Below are 27,619 nucleotides of genomic sequence, written 5' to 3' on the forward strand. Positions count from 1 at the left end.
ATAATGTATAATTTTTCTTTTCATTTAAATCACTTTTAGATGATCATTTACTGAAACAGCATACTGTTTATCAACTAACGGACACTGACAGTGAAAGAAATTCCCAAGCAGAACTTAAACACCTTTTTAAAAAAGCTACTTATAACAAAAGATTTGATTTGGGAATATCGAACAATACCCTAAATAAAACTGCATGAGAAGACAATTTGTACAGCTTTAAGATGCAAACTGGTGTACATTGAAGTTATGATACACATTTGAAAGAAAAAGTTCAATTACTCTATAAGAATTTTTTTTTCATCTCCTTTATTATGAACTATTTGTGACCCCATTTAAGGAAGATTTCTCAGGGGATACTACCCTGTCAGGATGAATTCAGTTCAAGTGACAGTTGGTGTATACTGTACTGACTTTGGCTTGTGTGCTGAAAGAAGTTAGCTTGGGAGATTTATAGCCGAAGATTGAATCTAGCAGTTCACCATAAACTCAATTTATCATCAGACATTACCTTATAAGATAGTTCCACAAGGTAGAAAAATTATGCGGCAGGTTTCATTAATTCTTTGGCATATGTGACTGGGTTCTAAGGATATATAGCTTCAACATGAACATTTCATTGTGGATTGACTTTATTACCTACAGTTCACATGAACATATGCCCATAAATCTTATAAATGACAAAAGCAGCATCCCAGGGCAGTTTTTCCTGTTAAGTTGCTAACCTAAAACAGCAACTTATTTCCCTAACCTATTAACTCAAAAGCAGGCTTGCATTATGATCCAAACCCACAAAGACTATACAGCATTAGATTCATGAAAATTGCATAGATATACATAAAATCAGCTCAAATACCAAACACAGCTCTACTACTCCACACATATTTGAATATATTAAATGGGTTATCTCCATGATCCAGGGTGGCATCTAGAATTAATGGGAATCCACAGAACAGATAATGCACATGGTAAAACTCATGGAGACAGGATCTAGTCTAGAGCTTTCAGTGTCACACTCTCAGCTGTGGAACTCCTTCCTATCATAAATTCAGCTGGTCATATAAAATGACCTGGATCATCCAAAATTTTGATCTTTCAGTCAACCAGGAAATAGAAAAGTTGTGCAGATCTCAAAGATCCTTAGGGTTGGGATTTAACCAGAAAGTTGTTGGACCAGTCTAATTCCAATAAATCAGCACCCAAACTCAGGAGATAAACCTATCTATGCTGCAGTGCCTGGGGATGTCAGAAATATGAAAGCTGATTTGTTCGATGGACAAGGACTTTTTTTTTTTAGTGCACACAAAGCTAGTTGTTGAGGGTTTTTTTGGTGGGTTTTTTTGGGCAGAGGGTGCTGTGTTTTTTTTTAATATTATCTGCCTTTGTAGATGTGGTTATTATGGAGTCAGCAATTTGTTACATGATTTTGTCTGACCATGTCTAAATGTATCTGGTTGATCTGTGTGAGACTTTTACCGTACAATATGAATTTGCTACTTTAATGCCTATTATATATCATGAAAACTCAAGACACTGAGTTAACTATTTAAAAACATTTCGCTTACTAGGAGAATTAGATATAAAAGACAACACTGAGTTTCATAAACTATACACTAGAATGGAAGAGAGTTTGTATTTTCCAGCTAGAGCAATGCTACCTCAAATTCTAGGAGAAGTTGATGAATTGCCTAAATCTTTGGTTGATTGCCACAGATATTCCAATCCTGCTTTCTTAGTAGTGAAATATGGCTATATGCCCTTACAGTTTCTGTAGAATATTATTTAACTACACTTTTGCCTGAGGGTTGATGGCTTTGGATGTACTTGGGACTTTAAAACAGCCAATTTCATAAAGCCGAAAACAATTATGAGCCAAATTAGCTAAGAGGAAGAATATAATAAGAAAATGTGAATGAGAACTGGAAATCATTTAAGAATACGTTATTAGAGGCACAAAAAATACTATCACTTAGGAAGAAGGATGTATTAGTTAAAAAGCCAACCTGGGTTAGAGAGGAAGAGAAGGCAGCTATAAAATAAATAAATAAATATAAATCAGAAGTTGGGAATTGGGACACAAGAGGAAAAAAAAAAAGTCTATGGCCAGCAGTGTTAAGGACAATAAGGAGGAGTTTTTTAAAGTATTTTAGAAACAAAAAAAATCCTGACCATGGTATCAGTCCATTACTAGATGAAAACTTGTCAATAATAATGCACAAAAGGCAGAAGCATTCAATAAATATTTCTGTTCTGTATTTGAGGAAAAAGAGAGTAGATAGCCTCATCATATGGTGACAGCACTCTTTCCATTCCACTAGTATCTCTGGATGCTGTTAAACGGAAACTACTAACGTCAGACCTTTTTAATTCAGCAGGTCCAGATAACTTGCATCCAAGAGTTTTAAAAGAGATGGCTGAAGAGCTTTCTGGGTCTTTAATATTGATTTTCAGTAAATTCTGGAAGACTGAGTAGATTCCAGAAAACTGGAAAAAAATCTAATGTTTTGCACCCATTTTTTTAAAAGGGTAAATGGGATGACCCAATTAATTATATGCCTGTCAGCCTGATATTAATCCCAGGTAAAATAGTGGAGCAGCTGATACAAGACTCTATTAAATCAAGAATTAACGGAGGGCAATGTAATTAATGCAAATCAACATAGATTTATGGAAAATACATCCTATCAAACTAACTTGATATTTTTGATGAGATTATAAATTTGATTGATAAAGCTTATAGTGTTGATGTAACAGACTTCTGAAAGGCTTCTGATTAAAAAACTAGAATATAAAATTAACATGGTATAACCCACACACCTTCTGGGTGTTCTGTCCCATTTGGTGGCACCGACACCACTTAGAGAGAGTTAAATGAGTCCACTCTATAGCCTTAGCTAGGAGGCATCTGTCTTTTAGCTCATCCACTAAGCTCCAGAGGTCCCCGGTTCGATCCTGCCCACCGACGACCGGGATCTGTTGGCGTTACAATGGTACACGCTAAATGGACTAAAAACTGGCTAACTGATAGGTCTCAAAATGTAATTGTAAATGGGGAATCGTCATCAAGCAGCTGTGTTTCCATGGGGTCCTGCAGTGATCATTTCTTGGCCCTATGATATGTAACATTTTATCAATGACCTGGAAGAAAACAAAATAATCCCTGATAAAGTTTGCTAGGGGAGTGGTAAATAACAAAGAGAAGAGGTCACTGATTAAAAGCAATCTGAATAGCTTGGTTGCTGGGTGCAATCAAGCAATATGCATTTTAACATGGCTAAATGTAAATGTATACATCTAGGAGCTAAGAATGGAGACAATACTTACAGAATGGGGACTCTATCTTGGGAAGCACAACTCTAAAAATGATCTGGGGGTCACGGTAGATAATCAGCTGAACATAGTTCCCAATGCGATGTTGTCACCAAAAGAGCTAATGTGATCCTGAGATGCATAAAAAAGTAACTCTTGCTTAGGAGCAGAGAGGTTATTTTGCTTCTGTATTTGGCAAGGGGAAGATCATGGATAGAATCCTACATCCAGTTCTGGTGTCCACAATTCAAGAAGGATGTTGATAAATTGGAGAGGATTCAAAGACGACCCGTGTGAATGGTTAAAAGATTAGAAAACATGCCGTATAGTGATAGACTCAAAGAGCTCAATCTGTTTAGTTTAACAAAAAGGTTAAGGGAGTGATTTGACTAGTCGAAGTATCTGCATGGGGAAAAAATATTTAATAATGGTATCCTTCAGTCTAGCAGAGACAAATATAGTGCAATCCAATGGCCAGACGTTGAAGCTAGATAAATTTAGACTGGAAATAAAGTGTGAAATTTTGACAGTGAGGGTAATAAAACCATTGAAAATTTACACAGGGTTGTGGTGGATTCTCCATCATTAACACTTTTAAAATCAAGATTATATTTTTAAAAGATATGCTCTAGAAATTATTTTAGGGATATTCTAGGGTTCTACAGGAGGTCAGACTAGGTGAACAAAGTGGTCTCTTCTGGCCTTAGAATCTATTAAATAAATCTAGCTGTCATTTGTCTGTCTGCTGAGAAAAGCCTAGGAATGAAAGGATTCACTGCTCAATTCTACAAAAACTTTTACCAGACCAGGTGCGAGGAATGTTTGTCAAATTGTAAGTGACACCAAACAATAAAGACTACCAGAGAAATTGAGGACAGTTATTCTTAAGAAAAGAAAGTCTCTTATTTTTCTCAAAACTATGGGTAAGTCTCACTAATTTATCAAAAAGTGTGATATCAGCAAAATTCCAGGAATTCTTCTTGCAAAAATGTTAGCACCATCTGATTACCTGTGAAAACCCACCTAAGTTAATCAATGGAGGACATCATCAGAAGATTATTAAATACAACCTACCAATCCAAGCAAATAGATGAACCAATCCTTTCATTGCCCACTGAAAAGGCATTTGACTGCAGTGAGTAGACATGTCATGCACTTCTGTTATCTGGATTGCAATACTGCTCAAAGGTTCCAATAAGAATCTGGGCAGCAACATGCTAAATGCTGCACAAACACTCAGATAAACAAGGTTCCTGCCCTGAACAGTTTACAACACAATTTAAAAACAAAATACAGAAAGGTTGGAGAATGTATGGCAAAGGCAATGAAAATAAAGACAGGTGCTTACATAGATTTAGCTATTGAGAAACTTGATGGTTCCAAAATCATTCTATAGATGTTTAGCAAGTTACGTTTTGGAAATAACTAAAGTATAAATATTCTATACTCTCATCTAAGAATGGTATTGCGAATGAACAGACATCGTTCAGAAGATTTTAACCTTGGTTAAGGTACTCCTCAAGGATGTCCACTTCCATTCCTTGTGACTTTTTTACCAGCCATAAAATCATTAGCTATTAAATTCCAGCCAGGGTGCTTTAGGCTTTCAGATAAAGCACAGCATGCAGAAACTATGGCTGTATGTAAATTACATTATGGTTAGGAGGTCACATATTTGAGGTCACAATATCAATTGTCCAAAATTAGAAAGGATGTTACTGTTAAGAAATAGGATTCAAAATTTATAGGAATGGAAACAGATGTTTTCCATATTTTCCCAAATTATTTATTATTCTCAAAAGGCAATAATAATCTCCTTTTTGCCTTTAAGTAATTCTTGCCCTGCTCTAGAACAGCGTTTTTCAAATGCGGCCACCATGGCCACACACGGCCACCAGGGGCTTTTCTTGTGGCCACAGCCTTGTGGGCTGTGTGTCGGAGGGGGAAGGGGGTGAAGGGGGGATTAACAGCCCCTCCCTCTCCCTGTTGCTCTTGGATGCACCACCTTGGTGTTGGTTGCTGGGGCTGCCAGCAGGGGTTGGGCCCTGCCCCCCTCTGGAGATACCTGGAGCACAATGCTGGAGGAGCAGGCAGCTGGTGAGTTCCCACCATCTCAAGGGTGGTGGGGCTCAGGCTTTGGGCTTCAGTCCTGGGGTGGTGGGCTGGCAGGCTTTGGCAGCGGGGCTTTGGCCTCTAGCCCCCCACTGCCTCCCCTAGCCCCTCTTCCAGGACTTAAATTTGTCCCCAGGCCTGGCAGGGCTAAGTAAGTCTGCTGTGAAAGTGAAAAGTGATATTTATATGTTAATATCACTTTTAACAACAGACTTATTAGCTAGCAATCAATAACTTACAATGATTTGGACGTATATATGTGCATATTTATTTGTTTTTCTTAAAGCTAATTAAGTATTTTAGGAAAAAGTGTGAGAGCAGCCCCCATCAAGAGTTAGTGGCCGCACTCTGAGGACACCAAAAATTTTGTCCTGAGAACCCCTGCTCTAGAACTACCACAGCAATTATTCAAAAACAGATGCAAAACATGTCCTGAAAATTGCAAAAGCACATTTAAAAGCAGCTACGACTATGCTACAAAGAAAAAAGGGGAAGATTGTAACTGGCCCACATTGGATGCTAGAGGACAGGAAAAGGTGTAGAAGCCTCCTACCCTTATCCTATGGGTCACTTTGAAGAGTCATAATTACGGTGAGCCAATGCTGGGCTGCCCAAAGTGGGCAGCAGATGTAAATGGTAGGTTGCTGTTGTGGGTTAAGGTACTAATGCATAACACAACAGGCATTCAATTCCTGGCCCTGCCACAGACTGTGTGTGACCTTAGACATGCCACTTAATCTCTCAGTGGCCCCCTTTCTGTAAATATGGGGATACTAATACAATCTAAACAGACAACTCAGAGAAATGAAGCAAGTCCTTGGGCCAGAGATTAAGTTTTACTGTGTATATGTAGAGTGCCTAGCACAATGGGGTACTGATCTTAGTTGAAGATTAGCAGCACTTCCATAAAATAAAATAATCATGGTGGCAGTTCTGCTGCATTCCGCATTCTCCAGGGACTCAGGAAGAGCATGGCTGAGGAAATCCTCTTGACACCCTCTATTCCCCCACTGCAATACACACCCATTAAACAACAATGGTGACAGGTTTCAGAGTGGTAGACGTGTTAGTCTGTGTCAGCAAAAACAATGAGGTGTCCTCGTGGCACCTTAGAGACTAACAAATTTAATTGTTATGCCCAGATAAATGTGTTAGTCTCTATGGTGCCACAAGAACTCCTTGTTGTTTAAACCACAATGCAACCCTAAATACAAAAAGCTTTAAATCCAATAGAAAGAAAGACAAAGGAAAGAGACATAACCAGTCTCAGTACTACGAAGACAGAAACGTGTGCACAACCTGTTGGAAAAGCATATTTCGAAGTAGTTATTAATGGGACACAATCGAGCTGGAAGGGTATATCAACTGGGGTCCCATAGGAATCTGTCCTGGATCCAGTTCTATTCAGTAGCTTCATAAATGGTATACAGAGAACACTTATAAAGCTTGCAGATGATACCATGCTGGGCGGGATTGCAAGCACTGTGGAGGACAGAATTAGAATTCAAAATGATCTTGACAATCTGGAGAAATGGTCTGAAATAAATAGGATGAAATGCAATAAGGGCTAATGCAAAATACTACACTTAGGAAGGAATAATCAATCACACAGATACAAAATTGGAATGATGGCCTAGGATGGAGTGTTGCAGAAAAGGACCTGGGAGTTAGAGTGGATCACATACTACAGGGGTTCTCAAACTGGCAGTTGGGAAACCTCAGGGGATCAGGAGGTTACTATATGGGGGGGTCACGAGCTGTCAGCCTCCACCACAAACCCCACTTTGCATCCAGTATTTATAATGGTGTTAATATATATATAAATTTATGGGGAAGGGGGATCGCACTCTGAGGCTTGCTGTGTGAAAGGGGTCACCAATACAAACGTTTGAGAATCACTGACACACTACATAGGAGTCAACAATGTAACACTGTTGCAAAAAAAGCAATCATCATTCTGGGATATATTAGCAGGAGTGTTCTAAGCAAGACATGAGTAGTAATTCTTCCACTCTACTCAGTACTGATTAGGCCTCAACTGGAGTATTGCGCCCAATTCTGGACATTTCAGGAAAGATGTGGAAAAACTGGAGGAAGTCCAGAGGACAATTAAACAATTAAACATCCAGAAAATGTGACCTATGAGGAAAGATTGAATAAAATCAGGTTTGTTTAGTCTGGAGATGAGAAGACTGAGGGGAGAACATAGAATATCAGGGTCGGAAGGGACCTCAGGAGATCATCTAGTCCAACCTCCTGCTCAAAGCAGGACCAATCCCCAATTTCCTTTTTTTTTTTTGGTCCCAGATCCCTAAATGGCACCCTCAAAGATTGATCTCATAACCCTGGGTTTAGCAGGCCAAAGCTTAAACCACTGAGCTATCCCTCCCCCCATGACATGATATCACTCTTTATAACAACCACTTAATATTACACACAGCAGACTAGCCTCATACCAAATAGACCTTCTTGAGTCCTACGTGGACTTGTGGTCCATAAATCCAGCCCCACACCTACTGTCAAAAAGTTCAGATTTGCAGACCAGGTTCTGGACCATGTCTAATCCAAACCTTACAAAAGGTTCACCTTTGAATCAGTGCATAGAATGGTCTGAAACAATGTAGTTAGAATTTTCAAAGCCTGGTTCATCCATCTCTAATGTGGCTTCCTCTAGTGGAACATCACCTTTTCAGGTGCAGTCAGCTGTTTTAAGATCCAATCATCTGTGAAGATTTGCTTCCATGAAAAGTTGATTGGCAGGGTAAGAGTAACAAGTTATATCAGTAGATCAGTTTTGAAGCCACAAAGCCCTACATGTATCACTGATGATGCCAGAGAGCAAGCATATAGGGATGCCATTAGTAACAGAGGAAACACTTTTCTCAGGCCACTTTACCTAATTTCAGGCAGTGACAAGACTATTTTCGTCAGGAACCAGATGAGTTCATGAGAACTACAGGGCAGAATACATACAAGTCCATAATACGATCTAAGGTCTACTGCCACTGTATTTTTCTTTCACAAGAAGCCTGTAAATTTCCAGAACTGTCATCAGTAATAGTTATTTTATACTTTATACTTTAAAGATGCAATGGATGTCAAAGTTTCGTTGACAAACCACTTAGAAAAATTGCTCTTACTGATTTTATACAAACTTATAAGGCATTAGAGACATTCTTCTGGAAACATCCATCCATTTCCGATATTTTTGACAGTGTAACATGAACGAGTTAAATAATAACAATTATTAATAAAATAGCAAGTTTCATTTCAATGCCTAAATCCCTGAATTAAAATCTGAAATTCTGCAGGAAAACTAAGATTTAAAAGCAATCAGTCTGGCTGACATATGAATGTCATCAAATTTGAACAGTTATGCCTGGTCAAAAGAATGTCCCCATGAAAATACCGGCTTCTCTGAATTTGAAAGTTAGTTTAAAAGGATATAGAACTTGGAGAAACCACAAATAGATTTCTACGCCTAATTAGCTTGAATCAGGAAAATAAGAATATAACAGGTATATAAACCTCAAATCTACTGGGCAAAAATAATGATGGGCCTGAACACAATCTCTGAATCCAAATACTCTCAAATTTACAGAGTTTGTGTCTGGATCCTAATTTCAGAGATATCACCATTCTCCATATTAGGCCTTAAAAACCCAGAATCCGAGCACTACTAACATTTTGCAAAAGTTTGGATCTGAAGCTACTTTTTTGGTTTGCCCCCCTTTAAAAGGAGAATGGAGCTAATAGGTATTTGTTGTTTATGTGCACTTATACATTCAACCACCTTGTTCTCTTACTCAGATTTAAATTTTCTGACAAAGGCCTTTGGAAACAAGTGTTTTGACTCCTAAGAAGGGCAAAATATCTTAAGTGCATGGTGTCTTTTCCTGATTTGGAGGCAAAAAGTTCACTTCAACCTTAGGGGTAGAAAAATTCCCAAGTTGAGGTGACCTCAGGACCGGCTCTAGGCACCAGCAAAGCAAGCACCTGCTCTGGGCGGCACATTTCCAGGGGCGGCATTCCGGCCATCCTTTGGGGTGGGGGGCAGTTGCGCTCTCGGAGCTGTGCCACTTAGAACGGGCGAGGGTGCCATGCCCCCAGCTGCGGCGGGAAGGGGAAGCCCCATCCCCGGGGTGCTGAGCTGCCAGGGCCCAGCCGCTACCTGGGGAGGAGAGGGCGAGTCCTGCCAGGGAGCCGGGGCTGCGTGGCCTCCTCTGCGCACTGGCTGCTGCGCTGCCTTGTGCCACCCCTTATATTGGGGCTTCTCTGCGAGGCCGGGCAGGGGAAGGGGGAAAGCCCCTGCAGGCGCTGGGAGAAGGTAACATCACTCCCTCCTCCTCCAGCGCCGCCTGCGTGCCCCAGCCCCACCGGAGCTTGGGGCAGCAATTTTTTTGCTTGGGGTGGCAAAAAACCTAGAGCCGGCCCTGGGTGACCTCAGGGGCAACATCATAATTCAGACAAAAATAATCATAAGTTGTCACTGTGATGGGAATTTACAGTAGTTGCCATACCTATTCCATGCTTTTAAACCATTTGAATATGCCATTATAGTCTTGAAGCCTCTGTGACAGTGAGGAGTGAGTAAAAAAAGAGGCACCTTGTCAATAAAAATCCCTTAGGTGATCAACAGCTGGTCCAAAATTTTCAAACAAGAAGTGTTTTTGTTGAAAAATGGCCTTTTATCAAGAATGAAAAAAGTGATGAAAACCTGATTTTTATAAAAAACATTACAGAAAAATCCATGATAATTTAGAGAAAATATATTACCATGTTTCAGTATTTAAAAAATTCAATCCACTCTAATACTGAGGTACATGCTGAGGCCACTAACTGAAAAATAATACACCATGTGATACACTATTCTTCCTACATGCAAAAAGATTTTAGGTGTTGAACCAATGCAGGGCACTGAAATAATCTATGTCTATTAAGTGACACAGACCTAGACACGTTTTGGCTAAAATAAATGCAATAAAATATTAAAGATTCACAAAGGTCTTTGTAGAAATAAATCATAATCCAATGGTGGATACGGGCATAAAGGCATGTATGATGAGGTGTACAGGCTCTTCAGGATTCATCAAGAGAACAAACGTGAGCCCAAAGCAACCTTCCCAGTGCTCATTCCTGTATATAAGACCAATTACTCCTATATCTATTGCAGGGATGTACCCAGGACCATGTGGGCTCCTTTGTGAGATGGTCCTTATTACCCTGCCAGTCCTTGTTACAATAGGCGCTGAAACTAGGAGTGGGGGTGGGGGGTGCCTGCCGCACCCCTCTGTCTTGAAGTGGTTTCCATTATATACAGGGTTTACAGTTTGGTTCAATGGCTCTCAGAACCCCCACTATAAAAATTGTTCCAGCAACCCTGCTTGTTACCCAGCAAGAGGTGCATAACCTGCTGGCCTTCTCTGAGACAATCTACAGGAGAACTCCCCCGAAGAGCTTGGAAAGATTTATTTATCCTTTGGACTGTTTGTTTATAATTCGCTAGTTAGAGTTTGAGAGTAAGAATGGGAAAGAGATTCTTGGCCTAAATTAAAGAGATTGTCAATTTGTTTTATGTTCTCTTAAAGGCACCCCAGGATGGGGGATAATGGGGACAGCCAGAATCCAGAGTGTCCAGTGTTGCTTCTTCAAGTAGCAAAACCACAAGCCTAGTACAAGGTTAAACAAAAAGCTGAGCTGTATCTAACAGTGGAATAAGTGGAAGGTGGGACGTGATATAGGACCACTTCCCTACACTCTAAAATACATGTATTACATGAATGTCCTGAGTAACAGAAGACACAATAAAAATATATTTGGACACTTATTAGTAATTAACTTCTTAAAAAAATAAGTGGAAATGGTGCTCCAGCACACACTCTTATCATAACAGGTTCAGGCCACTTAAATATATCCTGAAAAAGTTAACTGGTATACATGAAGGATCATCCATATAATGGCAGCTTAAAACAATATTCATTAAGGTTGTAACCAAAACCTACATTAAATGTTTAATTAACTACAGAAGCAGTCAATTAAAAATATGAAATTAAAGAGCTAATTACTCTCTCCCATCGTTGTGATCCTATTTTATAGGCTACAAGATGTAGTTGGTGGTTTTAATCTACTCCTGTTCTGTCCTTGACATTTATAAAATACACTCAAGATCAAATACAGCACATATTAATTATTATTCACCATTACTGAATATATAAGTTATTCATTTAACATCAGAAGTGAAAGGATTATTGTTCTTAAATGGATTTATCAGACCTCCTGCAGTTCATTGTTCAGTGAATGGAAATAGGTTTCTGCTTAACTGTGCACAGAACCTAATGCATTTCTAAGCCTATACTTTGCACTCCATTGACCCAGAAATAGCTTATTAACACAAAAAAAAACAACAAAAAACAAAACTTTTTGCAAACAATCTCTCAGAACGAAGGTTATTTGGTTCATATGCCTGAATTTCAAACAAAGAAAATAATCATATTTTGACTAGTTATGTTTCTAACCAGAATAAAAGAAGAGAGAAGAACGTACCGGTCATATTCGGTCACTCATTGCTTGTCAATTACAGAGAAACGGAAAATCCAGAACAGAGGACCCGCTCTGAAAGAAGAAGGGAAAAAAGCGACATGATAGTACATTGTACCGAAACTCAGTGTAAGAATGTAAAAACATACTGGGTGGCAGTGTGCCTATTTTAAACTCAGAGCTTTGTGGGAGATTTAGCACATTGTCACTGATCTATTAATTACTGCTTAGAGTCCTAATTAATGCACAGCAAATCCCCATGTTTAAAACCCTCTAGGTAAAGTCTGCAAGTGCTGGTTGGTTGTAGCTGTCCAAAGTGTGAGGGCCAGAGTCAGGGCTGGGGAGAATGCATACTGTTCCACAAAAAAACGCAAACAGCTTAAGCAAACTGGCAGCATGGCCCTGGAACCATACTGTCAAGGACTCCCATTCTTGTCCGTGGTCTCCCCTTGAAGTATTAAGGAGAAGTTCTGCATGGTGAAGGGGTGTGTGCTGGGGAGGGGTGAGAGGGCATTCAGCTGGTTTTTTTCCAGGCACAATCTGCACTGCCTCCAGCCCTAAATCTGGCTCTCACAGACATCTTTTGACCTGTTGTGAGCTCTCTGTGGGCCCAGGGAGTATGCAGGATGACGTTACTATGGTGGGGACATTCCGTACCCTGATCCAGGATGACAGGAAAAATCTCTCTCTTGATAATTACACATTGAAAAATCCTGCCCGGTATTGCCAACCCCAATTGTTCAAAAACATTAGTCAGGAACCCCAAATGATATATTTGCCTTCAAAAAATTAGATTTGTTTAAAAACCTAAATTTGGGGTTCTTTTAATTGCCTTTGGTGTTTGAGCCTTTGAGGTACTCTTGGAGTACACTCAACCAAAATTTTCAAAACAGACTCATAATTCTGTCTCTCTCAGTTTTGGGGAAATCAATTTAAGACACTTTAGAGGGGCTTGATGTTTCACAAAGTGCTGATATTCCCATCTCATTTAAGTGTTTCAAGTTGGGCATCCAAAAATTGAGGTATCCCAAATCACTAGTCACTTAGGAAAATTTAGACCAGGAATGTTTAGGGAAACAGAAAAAAAAATAAACATACACTACGTGAGTAAACATATTTTTTCATCCATTACCTATAAGATGCCATGTTATAAAATACTTGTCAGTACCTGTTATTTCCCTTGTTTTGCCATGGAGAGGTGAAATTGCACTACATCTCTCTCTCTCAAAACAAAAAAACCCAACAAACACAAAACCCCAAAAACAAAATACCCCCCCAAACCCCAGAATTTCCTGCTCATGGAAAGTGACACACGGACAACACTAGAAACTGAGGTTTGGTATTTCTCCTCAGAACAATCATTGCGGCTTTTGACACAGTCAATCATAAGATACTGATTATCAGCCTAAGAGGTCATGGAGATGGTGGACTAAATCACAGCAATCTGGCTTCACTTGTGCCTCTCTGACAGAATGGCGTGCTAGGCATGTTTAGTTCGTCCCAAGTCCTATCACCTGTGGAGTCCCTGTCACTGTTCTTATTAAAGATCTATGTAATACTGTCAGGGAAGATTGAGTGACAACATGGACTACAATGTCACACGCACACCAGTGACAAACATCTCTATGTCTCCTCTTCTTACAGTGCTGGATAATGCTGTATCCTAAACATGCCAATGCCAAAACTAAATTGAAGCCTAGAAAGAAGATGGATGGATCAAGCTAAAGCCGGGTAAGATTGGTGGGAAGGAGAATTATTCAGTTATTTATTTATTTGTTTTTGCGAACTGGCAAGAGCTACTGCTTCGCCCTCTAACAATGTAATTACGCAGTTTTGGGGTTCTGTTTGATTTACCGCTGCTCCTGCACAGCAACTTTTGCTCGAAGCACTTTGTCAGTCTTCCATTGTTACAGTAACCATTTCTTCTTGGACTATATGATCCATGCATTCTGCACCTCCAGAATACATTATTGCAAATGTACTACAGCAGCATTTCCAAGTACAGCATACATCACATGGAGGATGAAGCTTGGTTATCCCCTCGTAAGTGGGACAGCCCCCCAAAAAGCACATTTCACTAGTGTTTAGCAACATATACTGGCTTACTGTTCAGCTCTGGATTTGCTTCAGAATACTGTTTTTGATCTTTAAAATCTTTTAATGCGCTAGGATCCATCTCTTCTATGCCCCATCTCATAAGCTTTGATTAAATTGATAACAGTCCGTGGACCACAGCTCTCAGAGACCAAAGGTTATAGGCAGGGGAAGATCTTAGTTGGGCAATTCTCTGTCACCAGAGATCAGGAAGGGCCTACTCCTTGTCTCCTTTAGGGAATAACACAAGGCTCATCTCTCTGTGCAGGCCTTTAGCAAATAATGAAGCCACATCAGGTTCCCACAATGTACTCCTGGTTTCTATCAGCTCAAACAAGGAATATGAGGAGAAGGCAGGTCTCATCTCAGACAGAATTCAATGCAAATGTTATACAAGTATGTGGTGACTAAACAGGACACTCATGGATGCATTAGAAATGCAAAGATAGATCAGAAACAGCACAAGCAGTTCCACTGGAAACTTCTGAGCAATGTCCCCTCACTATTCCTCAACCATCATTTGGAGGGAGTGGGGATACTTACTGAGAAGGTATGGTAGTTTGGTCTCTTTGCCGCTTCAATTCTGCAGAGAATACCAGCAAGCAAGCCAGATAGGGGTGTGATTTTTTGTTGTTGTTTTGTTTTTTTATGGGCAGCTGTCCTCTAAAAACTGGACAGAAGCCACTTAATGTCCTCGCATATACAACTGTAGAGTGGTAAGAGCTGTAGATCACTAATGACCTGTTCTAGGTTTGAACTCATGACCTACAGGTAAAAAGGTTCCATGTACAATTACCAGACTCCTGAACAATATTGTCTTACTTTGGTGAGCTCAAAAGCATAGACTTTTATGAGAGTAGTGAAGCTAAATCATGTAGCACTTGAAAAAAAAATAAAGCTTTTTGTCGTCCGACCAGAGTGTTTTCATGTAGTTATTGCTTATATGTGAATATTTAATCATATATGAGACCATATATAGTACACCATAACAATGCATACACCATTAATGCCATCCTATGAAGGAAACTCACTTAAGTAAAAGAAGTAAATAAAATCATCTTATGTGAATTATAAGAGTGTAAGCACACGTACAGAATGTGTTTTAATATATTTTAGAATAATTAAGTCAGCATGCCATTAGTTTAATTAAATTTTTTACACCTTCTTGATTAGACAGCTAGTTTAATGACATCTTCCACACTTTGAGCTGTGAAGTGTGGCTCATTTTAAAGTTCTGTAATGAGAAAGAAAATGTAAATCTGATGAACATCTTCTAGACAGACTAAAAAACAATTTCTAGTTTGTGGAAAAACAACAGAATCTGCAGATGATTAGCACTTTGCATCAAACACATTTAATATAGCATGATGTAATTGCTTTTTAAAAAGTAAAATTCCTCAATAAAAGAGAAGATTAAATAAATATCAGACAGATCAGTGGATAAGCAGACAGATTTAAAAATAATACATAGAAGATGTTCTCTTTCATGATTTAGAGATAACGTCATTAGAAAGTAAAACGATGGGGTGAACGTAAGTGGTTTCTTGATGAGTGCAAAGACAGACTACTTTTTTAGTTATTAACTGGAAGAATATTTACCACAAGGCACAAAGGTGTAACTGTGGAGGATATGTACTATAACAGAAGGAAATTGTAGTTTTATGTAGCACAGGTATCCGTCTACAAATCAAAGGATAGGATACCAGTAGTGCATAGTGACTCTGTGCACAAACACAGCAGATATCGTGGTTCAAAAGAAATCACATTTTAAAAAAGCAGAACATGAGTCCAGTTTGACTGAGGGATGGGAGAGGTAATACTGAACACAGCATCAAGGTTATCCTCTTTCTTTTCACCCATGCAGAAAGTAAACATCTGTTGTGATTTTTAAACTCCACCTGGTCAACCACTAAGGCAGGCAAAAAGCTCTCTGTTTGGCTTTTGATGGTGCTATAATTCTGCCTTCTCATTCTTCATGCAGCGTATGAACAAACCCATTTTATGGGCACACAACTTTTCCTATAAGGGACATGCTTTTAATAAGAGATGGGTCATATTTTCTAAAATTGAGTAACCAGAAATCTGGTGTGAACTAGAATTTAAATAGAGTTAAAGTTACCTCTGTCAAAGCATCAAACAAGCAAAAGGGATGAAAATACATGAACTAAGTTCTATCCTCCATTCCAAGTGCAAGACTCCCACTGAAAAAGAACTAATGGCTCGGTGAACTTGGCTTACAGGAAATGTACACATTTTAAAACTGTACATCAATCCAATTTTCAAGAGAGCTCAGTTCCCATTTAGGTCCTGCATAAAGGGAACTGTTCATAGTGAACATCCCAGAAGGGATGCTCCTGTTATACAAACAAACCATCTTCCAAAACTGAATTAAATTTTGTAGTGTATGAGGCTGGTATCAGTTTCATTGGGTGAAGAAGTTGGAAAGTATGTAGTGAATGAGGCAGGGAACTTCAGGGAGAGAAAGGAGGGTCTATGGTTAAGGCAGTTTAATGCTGCCCTGGAAAGTTCAATTTTATCCCTGCCACAGCAGAGTTCTTATGTGATACTTGATGACGCACTTAAACCAACCTTTTCATACACAGTAACTAACTGTGTCTTCCCCATTTTCTGTGGGCCTGGTTTGAAACCCTGGGGCTGGTTTACAGAAGTGCTGAGCACTCACAGCTCCAACTGAAGTCAATGGGAGCAGTGCTTTGAACATATAAAGGGCAGTATAATGCTCCATACTCATCTCAGATTGGTCATCCAAAAGTAGTAGATACTTTTGACCTTAAACCCTCTTGTTCCCCTTGTAAAATGGGGATAATAGCTCATCTCACACTGGTGGTGTAAAAATTAAAAATTTAATTACAGTTTGTGAAGCACTCAAATATATTAGTGATGAATGCCATTGAAATGCCAATGTGGAAATCAATAATTCTGTCTTCAGAGGAGGGTTTGAATAGTGTGCAGTAAATAAGGCATGGGAGCACACATTGAACAATGAGCATAAAGCAAAATATGGAATAGCTGCTTACTAAGTGAGCGCTTTTTGTTCTGTGCACTAAATGAGAAAAGGGGTCTTGTGGAAAAATAGCATCTGATCATGTAAATATAGACTATCATAAATGCGCTGGGGGGGGGGGGGGTTCTGCATGACTGCACACCCACAGAAAACAGCCCCCTAAAGAATTTCTGTGCTTCCCTGCCGAAAACAGCAGGGAAGCAAAGGGAAGTCGTCTGAGGTGGAAATGACCATGGGCACAGTTGGGGGGTGGGGGGGAGGATTCCCCCTTCCAAGCAGAGGCAAGGCATGGGGGGCACATGGGGCTATGTGTCACTGCCCCCCTTCTGCAAGCACAGAGTTGCCCAGCTGAAGGAGGCTGCATCCCAGCTCCCCGGACTCTGCTTCTGAACGCCAGCTCCTGGGTCCCAGTGCCAGTCATGCTCCCCTTCTGTGTGTTGGGAGCGTGCAACAGTGAGTGCCTACGGTGGGGCTTGGTAAGGAGGGTTGGGGGAAATGAGGGCTGGAAGAGGGCAGGGGGAAGGGAATGTGGGAGTGTCCCCTCGGTGGCAGCAGGTGGGGCTCCTCCGTTAAGCAGGCCCATCAAACCTGCACCCTGACAAGCCCTACTCCACATACAACTGGACCTCTCTAATGAGCCCCCCACACCCAGATCCCCACCCCACTGATCCCCAACCAGCTGTGCCTGGAACCCCACCCCATCAAGCACCACTCCCCCAGCACTGAAACCTCGCACTGAGTCCCCAACACCCAAAGCTCCCTGCCGAACCCGAGATCCCCACACCCAGACCCCTCCGCTGAGCCCAATCACCATCACCTGGATCCCTGCAGAGTGCCATTGCCCCCGCACCCGGAAATCCACAATGAGCCCCCGTGCATCTAGATCTCCCACTGAGCCACACCCATGTTGCTCCTCACAGAAACCTCTCACCTTACACCTGGATCCCCCCTCATTAAGCCCCTCCACACTTGGATCCTGCTGGGCTGAGCCTGCCCACCCACACCTGGTACAGAGGGGCATGGCCCTGGGGTGTTTCTGGGGCACGCCCAGCCCTTGTACTGTGTCAGGGTCAGGTGCAGCCTCACTGCCGAGTCCCTGTACCAGGAAAGATGGGGGGCTTCAGGGTGATCTCCTATCTCAATGCAGCCAGTGGTCTGTGCTCCCCATTGCCACTCTGGAGCCACATTTATTGCCAAATAAAATTTGCATAACTGTAAAATATTATGGGCATAATTTTTAATTTTTTGGTGCAGAATTCCCTCTAGAGTAACTAGGGGGACAAATTAAGGTGACCATAAGTATTTGTATGCATGTGTTGTAATTTTATTATACTTGCATTTCATTCTGTTAACAACATTTAAAAATTAATACCATTTCATTTGGAAAAAATATATACTGAAACCCATTTACTCTAAGTGGCTGCAGGTTGCCCTTGCATCAACTGTTGCTCTAGGTCACTGTCCAACTTAACTTGTACACCTATACATCTAAAACCAGAATCCACCTTTCTATTAGTTTAGACAATCCACAAAGTTTTTGGAAAGCGCAGGGGACAATTTCCTGCTGCAAGTGCTGGAGGAACCAACTAGGTGCAGAGCTCTTCTTGACCTGCTGCTCACAAACAAACAGAGAAGAATTAATAGGGGAAGCAAAAGTAGATGGGAACCTGTGAGGCAGGGACCATGAGATGGTCAAGTTCAGGATCCTGACAAAAGGAAGAAAGGAGAGCAGCAGAATATGGACCCTGGACTTCAGAAATGCAGACTGACTCCCTCAGGGAACTGATGGGCAGGAACCCCTGGGAGAATAACACCAGGTGGCAAGGAGTCCAGGAAAGCGGGCTGTATTTTAAAGAATCCTTATTGAGATTGCAGGAACAAACCATCCCGATGTGTAGAGAGAATAGTAAATATGGCAGGCAACCAGCTTGGCTTAACAGTGAAATCCTTGCTGATCTTAAACACAAAAAAGAAGCTTACAAGAATCGGAAGCTTGGAGAAATGACCAGGGAGGAGTACAAAAATATTGCTCAGGCATACAGGAGTGAAATCAGGAAGGCCAAATCACAACTGGAGTTGCAGCTAGCAAGGGATGTTAAGAGTAACAGGCATTGAGTACATTAGCTTTTCCCACATTCTCTGTCACTAGGTTGCCTCCCCCATTCAGTAAAGGGCCCACACTTTCTCTGACAGGTATGTTAGCAACAAGAAGGTGGTCAGAGAAAGTGTGGGCCCCTTACTGAATGGGGGAGGCAACCTAGTGACAGAGGATGTGGAAAAAGCTAAAGTACTCAATGCTTTTTTTGCCTCAGGCTTCACGAACAAGACCAGCTCCAGGACTACTGCACTGGGCAACACAGTATGGGGAGGAGGTGACCAGCCCTCCGTAGAGAAAGAAGTGGTTCAGGACTATTTGAAAAAGCTGGACGAGCACAAGTCCATGGGGCCAGATGCACTGCATCCGAGGGTGCTAAAAGAGTTGGCTGATGTGATTGCAGAGCCATTGGCCATTATCTTTGAAAACTCATGGCGATCGGGGCAGGTCCCGGATGACTGGAAAAAGGCTAATGTAGTGCCCATCTTTAAAAAGGGGAAGGAGGAGGATCTGGGAAACTACAGGCCAGTCAGCCTCACCTCAATCCCTGGAAAAAATCATGGAGCAAATCCTAAAAGAATAGATTTTGAAGCACTTAGAGGAGAGGAAAGTGATCAGGAACAGTCAGCATGGATACACCAAGGGCAAGTCATGCATGGCTAACCTAATTGCCTTCTACAATGAGATAGCTGGCTCTGTGGATGAGGGGAAAGCAGTGGACATGTTATTCCTTGACTTTAGCAAAGCTTTTTATACAGTCTCCCACAGTATTCTTGCCAGCAAGTTAAAGAAGCATGGGCTGGATGAATGGACTATAAGGTGGATAGAAAGCTGGCTAGATTTTAAGGCTCAATGGGTAATGATCAATGACTCCATGTCTAGTTGGCAGCTGGTATCAAGCGGAGTGCCCCAAGGGTAGGTCCTGGGGCCGGTTTTGTTCAATCTCTTGATTAATGATCTGGAGGATGGCGTGGATTTGACCCTCAGCAAGTATACAGGTGACACTAAAGTGGGAAGAGAGGTAGATACATTGAAGGGTAGGGATAGGATACGGAGGGCCTGTCATAAATATAAAGGGAAGGGTAAACCCCTTTGAAATCCCTCCTGGCCAGGGGAAAGCTCCTCTCACCTGTAAAGGGTTAAGAAGCTAAAGGTAACCTCGCTGGCACCTGACCAAAATGACCAATGAGGAGACAAGATACTTTCAAAAGCTGGGAGGAGGGAGAGAAACAAAGGGTCTGTGTCTGTCTGTAGTCGTCTTGGCCGGGGACAGAACAGGAATGGAGTCTTAGAACTTTTAGTAAGTAATCTAGCTAGGTATGTGTTAGATTATGATTTCTTTAAATGGCTGAGAAAAGAATTGTGCTGAATAGAATAACTATTTCTGTCTGTGTATCTTTTTTGTAACTTAAGGTTTTGCCTAGAGGGGTTCTCTATGTTTTTGAATCTAATTACCCTGTAAGATATCTACCATCCTGATTTTACAGGGGGGATTTCTTTATTTCTATTTACTTCTATTTTTTATTAAAAGTCTTCTTGTAAAACACTGAATGCTTTTTCATTGTTTTCAGATCCAAGGGTTTGGGTCTGTGGTCACCTATGCAAATTGGTGAGGCTTTTTACCAAACCTTGTCCAGGAAGTGGGGTGCAAGGTTTTGGGAAGTATTTTGGGGGGAAGGACGCGTCCAAACAGCTCTTCCCCAGTAACCAGTATTAGTTTGGTGGTGGTAGCGGCCAGTCCAAGGATAACGGGGGTAATATTTTGTACCTTGGGGAAGTTTTGACCTAAGCTGGTAAAGATAAGCTTAGGAGGTTTTTCATGCAGGTCCCCACATCTGTACCCTAGAGTTCAGAGTGGGGGAGGAACCGTGACAGGGCCATAGACAAATTAGAGGATTGGGCCAAAAGAAATCTGATGAGGTTCAACAAGGAGAAGTGCAGAGTCCTGCACTTAGGACGGAAGAATAGCATGCTCTGCTACAGACTAGGGACCGAGCGGCTGGGCAGCAGTTCTGCAGAAAAGGTCCTAGGGGTTACAGTAAACGAGAAGCTGGATATGAGTCAACAGTGTGCCCTTGTTGCCAAGAAGGCTCATGGCATTTTGGGATGTATAAGTAGAAACATTGCTAGCAGATCGAGGAACGTGATCATTCCCCTCTATTCAGCATTGGTGAGGCTTCATCTGGAGTACTGTGTCCAGTTTTGGGCACCACACTACAAGAAGGATGTGGAAAAATTGGAAAGAGTCCAGCGAAGGGCAACAAAAATGATTTGGGGGCTGGACCACATGATTTATGAGGAGAGGCTGAGGGAACTGGGATTATTTATTCTGCAGAAGAGAAGAATGAGGGGGGATTTAATAGCTGCTTTCAACTACCTGAAAGGGGGTTCCAAAGAGGATGGATCTAGTCTGTTCTCAGTGATATCAGATGACAGAACAAGGAGTAATGGTCTCAAGTTGCAGTGGGAGAGGTTTAGGTTGGATATTCAGAAACACTATTTCACTAGGTGGTGAAGCACTGGAATGGGTTACCTAGGGAGGTGGTGGAATCTCCTTCCTTTGAGGTTTTAAAGGTCAGGCTTGACAAAGTCCTGATTGGGATGATTTAGTTTGTGATTGGTCCTTCTTTGAGCAAGGGGTTGGACTAGATGACCTCCTGAGGTTCCTTCCAACCCTGATATTCTAGGATTCTATGGTTGAACAAGCCTCAGGTATGTGATACACTTACTGCTTAAAGTAATAGAGAAGACACAATTATTGTCTGTACTGCACATACCATCATCCCCTGCTTTCTAAGTCTCCTGATCTGCTGTCCTTCATAAACTTATGGCTTTCAATCCCTCCTTCTTGCTTCGGGACTAGTCATACAAAACTGTGTGTTCTGTCTCTCAAAAGTATCAGCATGTACCGCTGCTCTGGGAATGAACTGCATTTAGTGCTTAGCAAACACCTGATAAAATGACCATCGGGAAAGAAAAATAAACCAGCTGTCAAACAGCAATAAATTGAATGTATTTATGGTTGCCAAAATTTAATTTTTAACATATCTGATGCACGATTCACTTCTTATTCAAAGCACGTACCTGATCAACAGACACTCATTCCTCTTTATAGCTGTTTCCCTTGTATTACAGACTAATACTCGTAAGCGAATAGAAAGCAACATCTCTAGTGGTTAGAGCAATGGACTGGTAGACTGGAGAAATGGGTTTTAGCTCTTGACTCTGCCACTAAATTTATTATGTTCCCTTGAACAAATTAAGTAATCGCTAGACTACAAACTGCCCTACCTGTAAAGAAAAGAAACACAATATTTTAAAGTCCTTTGAGACCTTTGGCTAAAAGGTGCTATAATGTGCAAGTACAAAATGCTATTACTATTCAGAAAACTGATTTCTGTACTTTTCTGGATAAGGTATCAAATATTTCTCATCTGGGAGATCATCTCATCCCATGTACAAATACTGTAAAATGAGTTTACTCAAAGTACATAAATGGATTAACCACATCTGAATCAAAATATTCAGTGCCACCAACAAAATAAAACAAACTCCTTAAGTCTGAATTTTTAAACACACAGAAGGCCACAGTTCTGAGTTCAGATTCTCATGGTGACCTTCACTCTAGCTTTTCTAATGAATACATAATGACTGGGTCATTACAAGTTCTAATTCTACTAGGCAAGGGACACGCCATTCATGTAGGTGACCTCTGCCAGGCAGACATGAATGCACAAGGTCTGATACACTGACCCAGACTAGTTTGATATGTTTTGGTGTTCATCTGGTTCTCTCCTACAGAATACATTAGTGAGTAGATAAGTTCTCTCTCATGGTAGTATTTTAGTGTCTACCGCTTCAACCAATATCAGGAGAATGGCAAAGAGATTCTGTGTCACATAAAGAGTAGTGGAAGAATGAATTATGAGCTGTGACAGAACACGGATGAAGTTTATTTAAAATACGTATTTATTTTGAAAGACTTCTTTCCACTTATTGAATACCAGAGGTGGTGGTCTACATGACAGAGCTGCCAACTTAGTGGCCTCTTTGGTGAGAAATTCTAGTTATTACCAAATCAGCCTTGATGGTCACAAAACCCCAAAAGATATACTGAACTTGTTCTTCTGGAGAGAAGAAAGAGAGGATCCAACCATTTCAGAGAAATTTAGCTTCCATTAGGAAACAATCAATGTGATCAGAGAGAGCTCTTTGTGAAAATAGCCTGCTATAAAGTACAATGCTAAGCCCATCCAAGAAACCCCACAGACACCATGGACAGATGCTTGCATCGAAAGAGTGCTAACAGCTATATATTAGGGCTGAAAAGCGATTAAAAAATTAATTGTGATTAATCACACTGTTAAACAATAATAGAATATCATTTATTTAAATATTTTTTGATGTTTTCGACATTTTCAAATATATTTATTTCAGTTACAACACAGAATACAAAGTGTATAGTGCTCACTTTATATTTATTTTTTATTACAAATATTTGCACTGTAAAAAACAAAAGAAATAGTATATTTCAATTCACCTCATACAAGTACTGTAATGCGTCTATCATGAAAGTTGAACTTACAAATTTAGAATTATGTACAAAAAATAATTTCATTCAAAAATAAAACAAACAATGTAAAACTTTAGAGCCTACAAGTCCACTCAGTCCTACTTCAGCCAATCGCTCAGACAAACAAGTTTGGTTATAATTTGCAGAAGATAATGCTGCCCGCTTCTTATTTACAACGTTACCTGAAAGTGGGAACAGGCATTCGTGTGGCACCCTTGTAGCTGGTGTCACAAGATATTTACATGCCAAATGCACTAAAGGTTCATAGGTCCCATCATGCTTAAGCCACCATTCCAGAGGACACGCGTCCATGCCGATGACAGGTTCTGCTCTATAATGATCCAAAGCAGAGCAGACTGACGCATGTTCATTTTCATCCTCTGAGTCAGATGCCACCAGCAGAAAGTTGATTTTCTTTTTTTTTGTGGTTCGGGTTCTGTAGTTTCCGCATCCGAGTGTTGCTCTTTTAAGACATCTGAAAGCATGCTCCAAACCTCGTCCCTCTCAAGTTTTGGAAGGCACTTCAGACTCTCAAACCTTGGGCTGAGTGCTGTAGCTATCCTTAGAAAACTCACATTGATACCTTCTTTGCATTTTGTCAAATCTGCTGTGAAAATGTTCTTAAAACGAACATCTGCTGGGTCAGTGATTGGCAACCTGTGGCCCAGCAGGGTAATGCACTGGTGGGCCACGAGACAGTGTTCACATTGACCATCCGCAGGCACTACGGACCTGTGGGCGGCCGTGCCTGCGGATGGTCAATGTAAACACTATCTCACAGCCTGCCAATGGATTACCCTGATGGGCCACATGTGGTTGCCCACCACTCTGCTAGGTCATCATCCAAGACTGCTATAACATGAAATATATGGCAGAATGTGGGTAAAACAGAACAAGAGACATACAATTCTCCGCCAAGGGGTTCAGTCACAAATTTAATTAATGCATTATTTTTTTTAACGAGCATTATCAGCATGGAAGTATGTCCTCTGGAATGATGGTCAAAGCATGAAGGGGCATATGAATGTTTAGCATATCTGGCATGTAATACCTTGCAACACCGGCTACAAAAGTGTCATGCAAACGTGTGTTCACACTTTCAGATGACATTGTAAATAAGAAGCAGGCAACAGCATCTCCTGTAAATGTAAACAAACTCATTTGTCTTAGCGATTGGCTGAACAAGAAATAGGTCTGAGTAGACCTGTAGGTTCTAAAGTTTTACAGTGTTTTGTTTTTGAAAGCAGTTATATAACAAAAAAAAATCTACATTTGTAAGTTACACTTTCATGATAAAGAGATTGCACTATAGTACTTGTATGAAATGAACTGAAAAATACTATTTCTTTTATCATTTTTACAGTGCAAATATTTGTAATCAAAAATAATAATGTAAAGTGAGCACTATACACTTTGTATTCTGTGTTGTAATAGAAATCAATATATATGAAAATGTAGAAAAACATCCAAAAGTATTTAATAAATTTCAATTGGTATTTTATTGTATTCAGTTGGTATTGTTTAACAGTGTGATTAATCACGATTACGTTTTTTAATTACAGTTAATTTTTTGGGTTAATTGCTTGAATTAACTAGGATTAATCCACAGCCCTACTATATATATCTAAACCTTCTTAGAAAAGGTTTGGACAGTTGGACCATGAACATTTTCTCATCCAAACTTGTCAAGGTTCCTCCCCCACTCTGAACTCTAGGGTACAGATGTGGGGACCTGCATGAAAATCCTCCTAAGCTTATCTTTACCAGTTTAGGTCAAAACTTCCCAAAGGTACAAAATATTCCACCCTTTGTCCTTGGATTGGTCGCTACCACCACCAAACAAATACTGGTTACTGGGGAAGAGCTGTTTGGAAACGTCTTTCCCCACAAAATACTTCCCAAAACCTTGCACCCCACTTCCTGGACAAGGTTTGGTAAAAAGCCTCACCAATTTGCCTAGGTGACTACAGACCCAGACCCTTGGATCTTAAGAACAATGAACAATCCTCCCAACACTTGCACCCCCCTGTTTCCTGGGAAATGTTGGATAAAAAGCCTCACCAATTTGCATAGGTGACCACAGACCCAAACCAGGTGAGAGGAGTTTTCCCCTGGCCAGGAGGGATTTCAAAGAGGTTTACCCTTCCCTTTATATTTATGACAAAACTGATATACACTTTCCCCCCATATTTTGCAATAGAAGCTAACCAGCAGTTCTTCTGCAGGCCCCTGTGGAGCTATCTGCTTATAGGCCTTGTCATGACGAGGTTGATGGAAGGACAGAGTGCAGGGTGGAGAATCAGCTGCCTCTAGCATTATAACCCCCCTCTTCCAGTCCCTATGGAGAGGCATCTGCAGCACTGGTGACTGCTAGTGTGACTGGTAGATTCCCGTCTCTCCACATACACATATCAATCTCCTGTGAAATCTGTAGTAAAGTTAACACAGCCTTAGATTCTACTCACCCTTTCACCATACTCTCTTCAGGAAAGTCATATTGTCAGCAAACTGGAGGAACTAGTGGGCCCTGATGCCAGTTCTGAGGCTCCAAATCTCAGGAGAGAGTCGGAGCTTAAACTCCTACTTAGTACAGAAGAATTTACAGGGAATTCCACAGAGGGAACCTTACAGTTTTTAATCCTGTACTTCTATTTGGAGATTATTTCAGTCCAGGACTTTGAAAATTTAGTGGGTGAGATCTTCAGCTGGTGAGCATTGGCAAACTGGGGTAAACTGACAAGCTGGCGCTGGGACTTTAGGGAATAATCTTGCCAAACTAACCCTCTATTTCTTCAGTCATTTGTGAATTCTAGGTTTTGTTGGTAAAAGTCCAATCCTGTTTCTTCTCAAGACAAAAATGAGACACTGGGAGAGAACAGAAAGAATAGCAAGTGAGAGGAAGCTGCAGCTTCTGTGTCTGAAAGTTGCAGTTCAGTAGCAGGAAAACTACAACCATGAGTTGAGTATCTCAGCTTTACCCATCCCAGATTTGGAAAATCCATTTGCCTGACACAAGTTGCTCTTATTATTCTCTGGCCAATCTGTGAGACACATTTTTTTCCACCTGGGATTGGGCTGCCTGGTATCACTTTCGTTTGCCAGACTGGTTAAAGCTAAGGACAGTGCCCTGGTTTGGTAAGACAGAAGGCAAAGAGGAAAGAGTTAGGAGGGTCAAGAAGTAGGTAGGATTTGACACAATGGGTGGCTGTGAATAGCAGAAAAGATGAATCAGGGCACTGGATTCAGAGCCATGGTACACTCTATACCTTCGCTGATAACAGTCAAAAAGTCTCGAGGTGAAACAGCTATTCCTCTTGAATAAACTGAGACAGTGTAAACCACATGCCAGACTTCAAAAAGCATGTCTTTATCCTGGCAATTATAAATTGATTTTTTTCTCTTTCAGGAGAGATCCACTCAAGCTTTTTACAGAAGGGTTGTTTGTTTACGTAAACTTTTCATACAACAACAATGAAACATATAGGCTCAGTGTGAGGATCAGAGGAAAAAGTGGAGCCATTTCATGTGGCTGCTTGTCACCAGGTTTATGAATTCTCCTCTTCAGTCTGCTGGATAACATGGATATCAAATTTAAGTTCATGTTTAAAGAAGGAAGAAATAGTGCTCCAGAGCTACATTCTCCTGTATGTGACTAACCCATCTCCAAATCCTTTCCCACCCTTCATTCTTTTTTTAAAAATCACCCTAAAAACCAACCAACCAAACAAACAAAAAAGTTGCAACATCAGACTGTTAAATCACAGGCACTTACCCACCATATGACTAAGTTTCCCTGTGACGACTGCAGGTCTAAGACACCAAACCCACTTAAGAATGCCCTGTTTTAATCTGAACATTTCTTATTTTAGCATACATT

At 40.8% G+C, this 27,619-nt stretch overlaps 1 protein-coding gene across 40 annotated transcripts in view; it reads right to left on the reverse strand.

Annotated features, from left to right (window-relative positions):
- The window catches only part of PTPRD (protein tyrosine phosphatase receptor type D), a 1,705,510-nt gene that overhangs the window by 1,611,153 nt on the left and 66,738 nt on the right, over window positions 1-27,619 (reverse strand). For all 40 annotated transcript variants that reach the window (XR_012159111.1, XM_073345355.1, XM_073345353.1 and 37 more), the window contains one exon: window positions 11,962-12,030. The gene's annotated coding sequence lies outside the window, so the exon portion shown is untranslated. The remainder of the gene's footprint in view (window positions 1-11,961; window positions 12,031-27,619) is intronic.

The sequence above is a fragment of the Lepidochelys kempii genome, chromosome 5 (assembly GCF_965140265.1).
Source record: "Lepidochelys kempii isolate rLepKem1 chromosome 5, rLepKem1.hap2, whole genome shotgun sequence".
NCBI lineage: Eukaryota > Metazoa > Chordata > Testudines > Cheloniidae > Lepidochelys > Lepidochelys kempii.